At 39.9% G+C, this 14,324-nt stretch overlaps 1 protein-coding gene across 9 annotated transcripts in view; it reads left to right on the top strand.

Annotated features, from left to right (window-relative positions):
- Nucleotides 1-14,324, top strand: part of LOC128690100 (uncharacterized) — a 78,292-nt gene that overhangs the window by 30,784 nt on the left and 33,184 nt on the right. For 6 of the 9 annotated variants that reach the window (XR_011392694.1, XR_011392695.1, XR_011392696.1 and 3 more), the window contains 3 exons: nt 5,183-5,269; nt 5,830-5,954; nt 11,016-13,077. The gene's annotated coding sequence lies outside the window, so the exon portion shown is untranslated. Of the gene's footprint in view, nt 1-5,182; nt 5,270-5,829; nt 5,955-11,015; nt 13,078-14,324 lie in introns of those variants that run through there. The other 3 variants (XR_011392691.1, XR_011392690.1, XR_011392692.1) reach the window with 1 other exon arrangement.

The following is a 14,324-nucleotide window of genomic DNA, read 5'->3' on the forward strand; positions in this document are numbered from 1 at the left end:
CAAGTAGATTAAACCGTCGTCATTGCCAGTGGGTGTGAAGGTGGGTAGCTATTACAGCAAAATAGTCCGTAAATGGAACACCTCTATGTGAAACTGGTAGGTCATGTACTGCTGACCACGCAGCAGTGTCTGCCTATTCTTTGCCCTGTATGTCAACATGACCAGGGACCCAACAAAAAACAATATCTTTATGCTTGGTAGAAATACGGCATAGCCAAAGTTGGATACGGAGGACTAGGGGGTGAGGTGTATCAAATTCTCCTATAGCCTGTAGAGCACTAAGGGAGTCTGAGACAACCACAAGTGATGACACAGGCATAGATGCAATACGGATAAGTGCTGCAAGAATGGCATACAATTCAGCTGTAAAAATGCTAGCCGAGGATAGTAAATGTCCTTGCACGACACTGACTGGTAACAATGCTGCGAATCTGACGCCATCAGAAGACTTAGAGCCATCTGTGTACACTGCAATGGCATGAGAATGAGAGCGGAAGTGGTCAAGAAAAAGAGAGTGAGAAAGAACATTATTATTATAATCAAAAAGAAGCGCTAAGCCACAAGGACTATACAGCGCTGCAGGGCAGGAAGGAAGCGAGGGCATCAGGTGGCAAAAGGGAGATGGATGAGTAATAGGTTACAGATAACAGCTGGGCAGTGGATGGTGAAAGGGTAAAGAGCAGCAAGAGACTGAACTAGAAAGGGCTGAGGGGAGTGCGAAAAGTATCATCAGAGTTTGTGGAGTAAATCAGTCGTTGTCAAGAAGTCAATGAGAGAGTCAGGATTAAAGGAGGGTCCATCAGCAAGAAGGGAAGGTAAAGAGAGAGTAGTAGAACGAAGACGACGTTGGAGGTAAATTCTGCGTGCTTGTTGATAGAGAGGGCAGTCTAACAGAATGTGGCTAATCGATACTGGAACTTGACACTGCTCACAGAGAGGAACAGGGTGCCTCTCCATGAGATACCCATGAGTAAGACGAGTGTGACCAATGCGAAGGCGGGAGAGAGTGGTCTCCCAACCTCGGCACTGATGACAAGAAGACGGCCAGTAACCTATGCTCGGTTTAATAGAATGAAGTTTGTTACCGAGCAGAGTTGACCAACGTTGTTGCCAACGGGTGCGAAGGTGGGTAGCTATTGCAGCAAAATAGTCCAGAAATGGAACACCTCGATAGGAAATTGGTAGGTCATGTACTGCTGACCGCACAGCAGTGTCTGCCTGTTCATTGCCCTGTACGTCGACATGACCAGGGACCCAACAAAAAACAATATCTTTATGTTTGGTAGAGATACGGCGTAGCCAAAGTTGGATACGGAGAACTAGGGGATGAGATGTATCAAATTTTCGTATAGCCTGTAGAGCAGTAAGGGAGTCTGAGACTACTACAAATGATGACACAGGCATAGATGCGATACGAATAAGTGCTGCAAGAATGGCATACAGTTCAGCAGTAAAAATGCTAGCTGAGGATAGTAAATGTCCCCGCACGACGCTGTCCGGAAACACTGCTGCGAATCTAACGCCGTCTGAAGACTTAGAGCCATCTGTGTACACAGCGGTGGCATGAGAATGGGAGTGGAAGTGATCAAGAAAAAGAGAGCGGGAAGCCACCGTAGGCAGTTGAGCTTTCGAGCAAGGGAGTGAGAAAGAACAGACCCGAACAGCTGGAACTTCCCAGGGGGGGGGTAGGGAAAAGTGAGATGCTACATGAACATATAAAGGTGGTAACTGAAGGGAAGACAAGAGTGAATGTAGGCGAAGAGAAAAGGGACGGAGCAAACGGGGGGCGAACGAATAAAGAATGTCTACTAATATCGGTGACCATTCTATAAATGGAAGGATTGTGTAGATCGTGAGAGCGTACATAGTAGCGAAGGCAATGGGCATCACGGCGATCAGACAAGGATGGAACATTCGCTTCTGTATAGAGGCTCTCAACAGGGGAAGAGCGAAAAGCACCAAGGCACAAACATAATCCTTGGTGATGGATAGAGTTAAGGCTAGAGAGAGTAGCAGGAGAGGCCGCGGAATAAATCTGGTCACCATAATCGAGTTTCGATAAAACGAGGGCTGAATGTAGGCGAAGCAGAGTTCGACGATCAGCTCCCCAGGAAAGATGAGCAAGGGTTTTAAGAAGGTTTAGCCGGCTGTGACAAGTTGCCTTCAGAGAGGTTATGTGAGGTTTCCAGGATAACCGACGGTCAAAGAGAAGGCCTAGAAACCTGACTGTATCACGTTCGGGGATACGGGAGCCATAGAGATACAAAGGATGATCAGAGATAACAGAACGTCTAGTGAAAGTAATTTGGTGAGTTTTGGTACTTGAAAATTTAAACCCATGCGTGGTGGCCCAAGTGGAAACACGGTCGACCGCATGCTGGAGAGAAACTGCAATAAGATGACAGTCAGCGCCTGCACAAGCAATAGCGAAGTCATCAACATAGAGTGATGACCAAATATTGGGTGGAAGAACAGAGGCCAAATCATTTATAGCAAGGAGAAAAAGTGTTGTGCTTAGAACACATCCCTGAGGGACACCTTCAGCTTGGACGAAGTCCGGGGAAAGAACATTATTGACTCGAACACGGAAATGTCTGTCAGTTAAAAAGTTCTTAAGGAAGGATGGTAGATTGCCTCGGAGGCCTAAGGAATGGGCCTGGGCCAAAATATTATACCTCCAAGTTGTGTCATATGCCTTCTCAAGGTCAAAAAATATGGCAATAACTGAGTGATTATTCGTAAAGGCATTACGAACATACGTATCCAAGCGTAGTAAGGGGTCTATGGTAGAACGACCCTTACGAAAGCCATATTGACTAGCGGAGAGACTGTTGTGTGTCTAAATACCACATCAAACGTCGATTTACGAGACGTTCCATCACTTTGCAAACTGCACTAGTAAGAGCGATGGGGCGATAGTGGGAGGCATCATGTCCTGTAGTGCCCGGTTTGCGGGAAGGGAGAACAATGGCAGATTTCCTCCAACTGAATGCCACACGAGTCACAATGAGATCCCCCCCTCCCAGAGGAAATGGCGGGCATTAAAATCGCCAAGTAACATTAGTGGTGGCGGTAAGGATGAAACAAAAAAGGCAAAATCTGGGATAGAGAATGCCCGAGAAGGAGAGAGATACAAAGAACATATTGTAAACCACTCATTCAAGTGGATACAGGCTGCAGTGTAATGCAGCGAGGTATGAACAAATAGTTGACGGTACGGAATATCATTGTGTAGAAGAAGGGCACTTTCATTAAAGGTCCCATCTGAAAAAGGATCCGAAGAATATAATAAGTTATAGCCTGAGATGGGTTGGAAAATAGCCGAGTGTAATTTTGGTTCTTGTAAGCAAACACTAACGGGAAAACTGGGAAAGCAACATCTGAAGCTCACCCCGATTACCCATGAGGCCACGGATATTCCACTGTAAATAGGCCATGATTGGCAACGAGGAAAATACCAGGAATCTCTAGGTAAGGGCGCTTATGGACTAGAGGAGTTAGAAAAGTCTACGTGCGGTGGCACCGGAAAACGTTCAAGCAGCGAAGGAACGAACCGTTGCAAAGAATGGAGTTGTGGGAAGAGAAGGAACAGGAGGTGGATCAGTGTCCATTGAAGTTTTAGTCTCTGCAATATATTCTGATATAGCTTCAAGTGTTTCTGAATTCAAAGATGTTGTATGGGAGACAATATTGGAGATAGAAGGAGGAGGGTGAGTAAAGATTGCGACAGTAATGGACTGTACTGAAGTAGGAGGGGACGAAAGCATGTTGGGAACTGGAGAAGAAGTGTGGGAGGGGACAGAAGAGGCAGAAACCTGGGAGGGGACAGGGAAGAAAGGCGCACAACGAGGAGGGTGAACCTCCACACTTGTAATAGAGCCAGTGAGAGGGGAAGAACCAGGTACAGAGACTGGAAAGGTAAAATGTGGAGGGGGAAGGGAAGGAGGGGGCAAAGTAGATCTGAGCAAAGGGGATTTTTTGGACTTCTGAGAAGTAGAGGGGCAATTGGTAGGTGTCATATGAGGTCTTGTCGATACCTGAAGCGGGTGAGGAAACAGCACCATCAAGAGGTACAGGGGCATCAGGAGTGTCCAAAGAGTGGTCAAAAAACGAGGCAGGGTCAGAATGGGGTGCGGTATCAAGAAGGGGCCCGGGGGTAGTAGGTTCGTGGATTGGGTTCTCCGTGGTTAGGTTACTTCTTTTCTTTTTGTTTTTAAGAAAAAAAAAAAGAAAATAAAAATAAAAAAAAAAGGGGGGGGGGGAGTGGGGAGGAATAGTTCCTAGGAGGAATGAAAAGGCTGGAAATCTCCCTCCACGCCCAAGAGGACCTCAGCACCGCAAGTAGCGCAGATGCAGCATGGAACCCGTGCCATACCCTACCCTTCATGCCAGTAAACCAGCAATCCGAGATAGCAACCTCACATCTGCCGAGCTACCTCGGTGGACGAAAGAGAGGGCGGCCGGATATCTGCCACAAAGCATACCTCCTTCGGCCACCACCCCCGGAGTCCAAAAGGAGGCTTCCAGAAATACACCCGTTGCCCGAAGCCACCCTCCGGGATACAGGAGAGGGATCGGGACATCCCCAGGCGATCCAGATTCCACGGCAAACTACGCCACCGCCAAGAACCTCAACGGAATGGGATGGACCCCAGTACTCTTCCCCCTACCTAGGAACCAGCATGCCTGTGGGAAGAATCCTACAGGCCAAAAAGAGGAAGGGAATAAGGGAGGGATGGGGAGGAGGAAAGGGAAAAGGGAGGGTGGGGAGGATGGGATAGGGAAGGGGGGATTGGGGGGTAATTAGGTTTGGTCTGAGGAAGGAGACCAACAGGTCTAATTCCTCCCAAGGAGCCCCCCTTGAAGAGGCCACATGGGGGAAGCAATCACATGTACATAGGAGAAACTGATAAGAATATAGACATGTCAAGAGAATGGATAACACATGAAATGAAATTAAGTGCATCTCTTGAACCAAGCAAGCAACAAAGAAAGTAATTATATCTTGAATCAGCAGCTATACTTGTCTCTAACACCATCACACAGAACAGAAGTAAATACATTTTATCAAAACTTATTACTAAAAAGATTTTGAAACAAAAATCACTAATTACCAGAACCTGACATTGTTATTCAGGGAATATCCAACATTACCTGACCTCAATTTGACATTGCCTGACAGGTCACCTTACCTACACAGGATGGGACAGCTCAACTTTAACCTTACCCAGCACTCAACTCCTCAGCAAAATATATAAATTATATGCATGTATGTATACTGCTAGTTCTGATCTTTCTTTATATTTGATAAAGTCTCATGTGGGTGAAATATTGCACTATTTCCTTTTGCTGCATATGCCATTATTCCTTTAAAATTAAAAAAAAAAGTCATGATTGTATATACACCAGTATAGCTTGATATAAATTATATACAGATTTACTTTATTTTAAGTTGTATTTAAAATTACATTTTAACAGCATCATATTAATACCACTAATATGACTAGTAAATATCAGTGATTCATGAATTGTTAACTTTATAATGATGATGCATACTTCTCAGTCAACTGAAGAGCTAAGTTCAATTACAAAATTTGAAAAGAATCTGGTAAAAAAGTTATGATTAACACCAAAACTCAAATATAAATTAGCCTGAGAAAAGCACAGCTGTCATTATACAGCACTACATCAGACAGCATGAAAATTAAGCTTATGATATAGATGAAATGGGATGAGATTCACAGTATTGTGGCTTGTGATCAGTAATCAAAAATATTGATATATATATATATATACAATAATGAGTAATAGATATTGATATTTTTACAGTTAGTGGAAACTGCTACACCAAGAAGCTAAAATTCAGATTTTGCTTCCCAACACTGGAATGTGTCAAAATACCTGGTGGCTCATGTTTCAGGAGGTGATTTTGTATGTGGTACACTACATAGAATGTAAGTACACTTTGATTATACTTCAAGAAAAGAAACCACTTTACAAATTACAGTAATATAAATGTCAAAATGAATAATGTCGTGTTGGTTCTGTTTGTTAATTTTTTAATGCAGTTCTTCGGCATAAATGTTTTTTTTGACTTGCCAAGCAGTTTGGCTACAGAATACAGTATGACCAAAGTGCTCCCTTACTCTAAACAAGGACTGCATTTCTAAGAAAGAAGTCATTTAGAACAAATTCATTCAAAACAATCCTAGTTACCATAGTAAATGGGAAAGATTAGGTTCTGGATTCAGCATTCTCAATAAATGATACAAAATACAAATATCACGTTTAGTTGGACATCATGGTAACAATGTACCATTTCAATGACAAAAATATTTTTATAGTGGGTGGTTACTACAAAAACATTTGAACATTTAACAATGTAAAAATGACTTCAAACCCTTTACAAATGCTATCCTTTGTGGATACTAAACAGCTTTGAATAATCTGGTATTGTACTATACATGACAAAGAATTAAAAAATTACATTTTAATAATTAAAGATATTACCTTTTTTTTTGTTTTACAAACATTAGGAGGGTAAAATTAATATACTTGCATATACGTACTGTACCATGAACTTGATTAAGTAATAGCTTATAACAATCCAAGCTTAGTCACTTGTGTAACACATTGTAAATCTTGTGTTTTTACTCAAATTAAAACAAAAGCACTAACTTACTAGGGTCATACAACGATTTTACTCAAAACATTTATCTACAAACTCACTCTTTATATGAAATTCTTGGTGGTACTGTTAAAAAAAATAAATACTGTAGTTCAACTTTAAGTTCATTCAAAAAGATGTATATTATTTCCAAAGATCTGGGAATTTCTCTTAATTATACAAGACTTCAAAATTACAATTTTATGACTAAATTTAACCAATTTAAACAGAGGAGAAAATTATAAACTTGTAGGGGATCGTATAGCACTTGGGAATGGGAAGCATTCAGGTTTGATTCAAAGGAAGGGAGGATAAGTTCAGTCCTTGGATTAAGACACCCTCACCCCTGAAAAAGAATATGCAATGACTGCTCTGAGATATTAATACTGATTTACAAGATGATACCTGTGACTGTTTTCTCTCATTATTAGAAAATGGGGGCCCAATTTCTGTGGAACATACAATACATAAATCCAATATATTTTAAAGAAATAATGATTTACTCAAGTATTTGAAATACAAATGTAATATTACACTCTACTATCCTTTCCAGATGATTTATTGTTAAACTGTGTCTTAACTAGAAATTAAAGTCTAGAACTTATAACAGAATCATAGAATTGATGAGGGAAAAAGGCGAGTGGTACACTTAGGAGTCTGTGGAGACAAAGAATTTTGTCCATGGAAGCAAGGAGGGGAAATGTATGAGACTATAGTTATACCAACACTCTTATATGGGTGCGAAACATGGGCAGTGAATGTTGCAACAAGGAGAAGGCTGGAGGCAGTGGAGATGTCATGTCTGAGGGCAATGTGTGGTGTGAATATAATGCAGAGAATTTGTAGTTTGGAAATGAGGAGGAGGTGCGGGATTACCAAAATTAATATCCAGAGGAGTGAGGAAAGGTTGTTTAGGTGGTTTGGACATGTAAAGAGGATGGAAGGAAATAGAATGACTTCGAGAGTGTATAAATCTGTAGTGGAGGGAAGGCGGGGTAGGGGTCGGCCTAGGAAAGGTTGGAGGGAGGGGGTAAAGGAGGTTTTGTGTGCAAGGGGCTTGGACTTCCAGCAAGCATGCGTGAGCATGTTAGATAAGAACGAATGGAGACAAGTGGTAACAGTGCTTATTTAAGTGTTCCATTACAAGTTTCAGTATGTTAATTTACAAAAAATATACATAAACCCGACGAATGGTATTTGGGACCTGATGATCTATTGGAATGTGAGCAGGGTAATATTTAGTGAAGGGATTCAGGGAAACCGGTTATTTTTATATAGCCGGACTGGAGTCCTGGAAATGGGAAGTACAATGCCTGCACTCTAAAGGAGGGGTTCGGGATATTAGCAGTTTGGAGGGATATGTTGTGTATCTTTATACATATATGCTTCTAAACTGTTGTGTTCTGAGCACCTCTGCAAAAACAGTGATTATGTGTGAGTGAGGTGAAAGTGTTGAATGATGATGAAAGTGTTTTCTTTTTGGGGATTTTCTTTCTTTTTGGGTCACCCTGCCTCGGTGGGAGACAGCCGACTTGTTAAAAAAAAAAGAAAAAAAAAGTGTACAGTACTCCTAGGTACAGTAGTAGGTTGGTAGACAGCAACCGCCCAGTGAGGTACTACTGTCCTGCCAGTGAGTGTAAAACGAAAGCCTGTAATTGTTTTACATGATGGGAGGATTGCTGGTGTCCTTTTTTTCTGTCTCATAAACATGCAAGATTTCAGGTACGTCTTGCTACTTCTGCTTACACTTAGGGCACACTACACGTACATACACACACCCCTCTGGGTTTTCTGCTATTTTCTTGCTAGTTCTTGTTCTTGTTTATTTCCTCTTATCTCCATGGGGAAGTGGAATATAATTCTTCCTCCATAAGCCATGCGTGTTGCAAGAGGCTAGTAACCCCTTCTCCTGTATAAATTACTAAATTTAAAAAGAGAAACTTTTGTTTTTCTTTTTGGGCCACCCTGCCTTGGTGGGATACTGCCAGTTTGTTGAAAGAAGAAGAAAAAGTGTACAGTACTGTAATGGACCTATAAATATCAGCTCTGAAAATGGGAGTGATATAATCAGTAATTTATTTAATTGGATTTCTGTAGCAATTACTCTTTGATTAAATACTTTAATATTTTTTAAGCTGCATTCATAATAACAGGTAGTCTCTGCACACAACAAATAGTTAAGAATTTTATGAAAATTTGTAGTTCTCTTTTTGAGCCACAAACAAATCTATGTAATACTGAATGCTGCTGTATAGCTATCACAGTGATGGGAGATGGAGGGGGAGGGGGGGAGAAGGCAGGAAGTGCACTACCTGCACTAATGAATGGATGGATGGGGATGTTGTGGTTCAGCGGGCCATTTGAAGTGTAATGTCCACAAACTTTGCAATGCAACTAATATATTTGTGATGGTGGATGTGTTTACTGCCTTGAATCACGCTACCATGGTGGGATACTGCTGTTGTGGTAAAATATAACTCGCATCTATAAACATGAAATGAATGATCAGACTGGGTTCATAATGTATTTGGAATAAATTTTAATCTTAGGAAAGGGAATTTCACAAGCATATTTTCACACAATACAAAAGTGATGTCCCTGAAATTGACATTTCATGTACTGTTAAAAAAAAAAAAAAAAAAGGGGGGGGGGGCTGACATTACCCAATTAATTTTATTTCATTGAAGTAGTGAAGTTTTGACACTTTACATTGTACTGTAGATGTCTTTCCATGTTGATTTAGAAATGCAAGTTATATACCCCAAACCTAAATAAAAACTTAAACGGTCCAAACGTATATATACGTTTTTTCAACATTTGAAAATGTGTAAAAAAAAAAAAATTATCTACATTTTTTTTTGTTATATTTGAAAATATGTAAAAAAAAAAAAGTAGATCTACTTTTGTAGCACTACGAATTTTAACGTCGATCTGTTTGGACCGTTTAAGGCTTAAATAAACTTAAACAAGACCTGAGGGAAGCTGGCATTTGACACAGTATACTATCTACTCCTTCCAGAGAAGATGCGTATGATGTTCTTTCCAGAACAACCATTTAATGCATATCTTATCAGTTTAAAATACGCTTAAATTCCTTGTTCCTTTGCTTCTTGATATAGAAGCATTTGGAGATGAGTATGTGATTACTGTGTGGTAATCACATACTCACCTGTTGATGTTTAGTACCACTACAGTATATGCCATATACTGTAGCCAGCTTTCCCCAGGTCATACAAATCTCTGAATAGAAATATCTGCATGCATGATCACCTTAAAACTTTACAACACGGATGTTCAGTCCAAAACCAAGCAGTAGTACAGGTCAACCATCACTAATCCAGCATCATGGAGACCTGTAGGGTGCTGGATTAGGGATTTTTCCAGATCAGAGAGTGGTTAGGTTAGAATAAACTTAACCCAACAGCTAACCACCTCATACTACCTTTAAAATACCCCGTGTATCAGGATTAGTGATTGCCGGATCAGTGATGGCCGACCAGTATTTAAAAAATGTGAATAGAGTTCTATTAAAAACATACTATCAAGGTGAGCTTTATGGAAAAATTTACTATGGTCAAACATAGGTGATGTATTTCCTCACTCTTTATGTTGTGTCAGGTTGCATGTCATCTCCAGTTAGCTATAAAATTACATGAGTGTACATTGGATGCTGATGAAATAAAACAAAAACTATAAACAGACATTCATAATAATACAAATAATACATGAAACTCAAGCTAGCATATGTAGAAACTACTGTAAGACTGGACAATCCTCTGGTTTATCACAATTATTGGAATTGAGTGTTATAAAGTACCACATAACCCTATCCATACACTACATGAGTAAAACACAGAAATAGTTATTATACCAGCCTAGTGATCCAGTAGTCCTGAGCTTGAATCTTCCTGAAGAGACCAGCGTAAGTTTAAAAACGGATTTATGCTATTTTCTGGGATATCACCACATCTCTGCTGGTATGTCATAAAAAAATGCATCCAGTCAAACAAGATATATATACATTTTTGTATCTCACTATGAGAAAGCAACTGCAGACATAAGACATAAATACTCTCTAGCCTTTTTCTTGGAGTGGGCAATTTTGTTCATGGTGGGATACAGTCCATACAATAAATATGTACAACTCCCTTTGATATTATTTATCCAAAATAGCGTTGTTCCCCCAAAATAATATACATTACTATGTATACAAGTCTCAATAATTTGGCAAGATTAAAATTCCAGATTTTTATACTGTTGATATATGAATATTAAATATATAAATTCTGACAGCAAATGCTGTTAATACCCAAATTCTTGAATCTTCTTAAAACATTTTAATTTTCAGAGTTCAAGAACCTACTGAAGTGACTAGTTGTAACAATAATGAGTAAGTCTCCCAGGAATGTGCAAGCAAGATGCACCACTTAACTCGAGCATTCAATTTCCATACCAACTAAAGCAATATTGTTTGCCAGGAGTAAATCAAACTCTGCCAGTTACTCTACAACAGAATTTAAAATATCATGGTCATGTTATACATTATCTTTCCAATATGTCCAAATATTCTAGTTTTAAGTGTTTCAGAATCAAATTATTCTAGTAACAGTGATATGCTAGTGCTTAGAGAAGATGAATAGCATCATCATTTTATTAGTTTCATAATGTCTGCTCTTTTCAGTTCCTATAAAAGTAATCCTAACCCAATAATTGTTAACCAATAAATCTTCTCAGTGTTCTACACAGTCTCATAATTCACTGTACAGAGATGTTTTAGCAAGAAAACAATATTAACCTATGGTAAAATCAATCAATCTCTCTCTCTCTCTCTCTCCCATGAGAATGTAGGTTCACTAACTAGCTGTTCTCTCATTCATTCACTCTCTCTTAGCTAAGCAAAATATATCTGAGGCCACTATCAACAAACAAAATTTAGTTATTTTAATATATCCTCTTTAAGCATTAGCATTTCAGGTACTAAAAAAATATCTTTGTATCACAGTTTTGCCAAATATGCTAATAACTCTCTGTACATAACCAGGTGTGATCCTCCATGTGTCTTATACTTATCTAGAGCATAATGTGTGAACAGGCAGCAAGCCCCTTTACAGGCATTTATCAAGTCTTATTTTCTTTTGGCTGGATGCTGTTGTATTGTTATATTCAGAAAAAAAAAAAGAGAAAATAATAACACTGTACAATGGCATCCAACCAAGAAAAATGTTTAGACTTTTATCTATATAAAAGCTAATGTAAAATAATAATCATAACATCAATGGTATATCATGCTGACAAGTTGAAGAATCTGACATGTGCAACAACTGGGTATCTGTATTATGTGGATGTTTTGCCAACCAGTGGCTATGAGTACAATACAGGAACAAAAACAAAAGACTGAAGAAGTTTAAGATGAGGTAATCAGTCCCTCAGTCTAGCAGCAGGTGTTCAGTACCAGTCTTGATGAATTAAACTCATCAGATTCATCAAGATTACAGTACTGAACACCTGCTGTTAGGCTAAGGGACTGATTATCTCATCTTCAACCTCTTCAGATTCAATTTTTTGTTCATAGATTGTGCTGATAAAGCCACTGGTTAACAAAACTACTACTTTCAACAAACCAGCTATATCCCACCAAAGCAGGGTGGCCCAAAAAGAAAAACAAAAGTTTCTCTTTTTAACTTCAGTAGTGTATACAGAAGGGGTTACTAGCCCCTTCCTCCTGGCATTTTAGTTGCCTCTTACAACATGCATGGCTTACAGAGGAAGACTTCTATTCCGCTTCCCCCAAAGAGATTAAGAGGAAATAAACAAGAACTAGTAAGAAAATAGAAGAAAACCCAGAGGGGTGTGTGTATATATATGTTTGTATATGCATGTTGGTTAACAAAATATCTACATAACAAAGATCTCCAGCTTCTGCATGTGTCTAATTATTCAAAATAATAACTGCCCAGCTCTGTTTGGTCCTAAGAAACTTAAATATGAAAGTGTGTTACCCATACTGAAAAAGTGAAGTTTCTGATTCTGTCTTTAAACTCCTGATTTTTAAAGCTTTCCAATAACATTAATGTGAATTTTAGTTAGCAGGCAACTGGGGGGGCCCCACACTACCACTCACCCAAAATCCATGTAACACAAAACAAGTGACAACAATAAATTTGAAAACAAATGCAATATTTACATACAGGCTAGCATGTTACTTTGCTGTTTCTAGTGATAAGAATATCTGCCTTGAGGCTGCAATAGAAAAGAAAGGAGGAACACCTATTTATTTTTAATGTCATGCATTCTTTGTTGCCAAAACTGTTTCCACATAAACATAATTATAATAATGTGCTGCCAAACAAGAGTTTTACTGTCTTCCAAAATTATTACTACATATATTTTATTTTTTTATTATCACACTGGCCGATTCCCACCAAGGCAGGGTGGCCCGAAAAAGAAAAACTTTCACCATCATTCACTCCATCACTGTCTTGCCAGAAGGGTGCTTTACACTACAGTTTTTAAACTGCAACATTAACATCCCTCCTTCAGAGTGCAGGCACTGTACTTCCCATCTCCAGGACTCAAGTCCGGCCTGCCGGTTTCCCTGAACCCCTTCATAAATGTTACTTTGCTCACACTCCAACAGCACGTCAAGTATTAAAAACTATTTGTCTCCATTCACTCCTATCAAACACGCTCACGCATGCCTGCTGGAAGTCCAAGCCCCTCGCACACAGAACCTCCTTTACCCCCTCCCTCCAACCTTTCCTAGGCCGACCCCTACCCCGCCTTCCTTCCACTACAGACTGATACACTCTTGAAGTTATTCTGTTTCGCTCCATTCTCTCCACATGTCCGAACCACCTCAACAACCCTTCCTCAGCCCTCTGGACAACAGTTTTGGTAATCCCGCACCTCATCCTAACTTACAAACTACGAATTCTCTGCATTATATTCACACCACACATTGCTCTCAGACATGATATCTCCACTGCCTCCAGCCTTCTCCTCGCTGCAACATTCATCACCCATGCTTCACACCCACATAAGAGCGTTGGTAAAACTATACTCTCATACATTCCCCTCTTTGCCTCCAAGGACAAAGTTCTTTGTCTCCACAGACTCCTAAGTGCACCACTCACCCTTTTCCCCTCATCAATTCTATGATTCACCTCATCTTTCATAGACCCATCCGCTGACACGTCCACTCCAAAATATCTGAATACAGTGGACCCCCGCATAACGATTACCTCCGAATGCGACCAATTATGTAAGTGTATTTATGTAAGTGCATTTGTACGTGTATGTTTGGGGGTCTGAAATGGACTAATCTACTTCACAATATTTCTTATGGGAACAAATTCGGTCAGTACTGGCACCTGAACATACTTCTGGAGTGAAAAAATATCATTAACCGGGGGTCCACTGTACATTCACCTCCTCCATATTCTCTCCCTCCAATCTGATATCCAATCTTTCATCACCTAATCTTACTCTTTCCTGTATTCACTTTCAATTTTCTTCTTTTGCACACCCTACCAAATTCATCCACCAATCTCTGCAACTTCTCTTCAGAATCTCCCAAGAGCACAGTGTCATCAGCAAAGAGCAACTGTGACAACTCCCACTTTATGTGTGATTCTTTATCTTTTAACTCCACGCCTCT

The sequence above is a fragment of the Cherax quadricarinatus genome, chromosome 32 (genome assembly GCF_038502225.1).
Source record: "Cherax quadricarinatus isolate ZL_2023a chromosome 32, ASM3850222v1, whole genome shotgun sequence".
NCBI lineage: Eukaryota > Metazoa > Arthropoda > Malacostraca > Decapoda > Parastacidae > Cherax > Cherax quadricarinatus.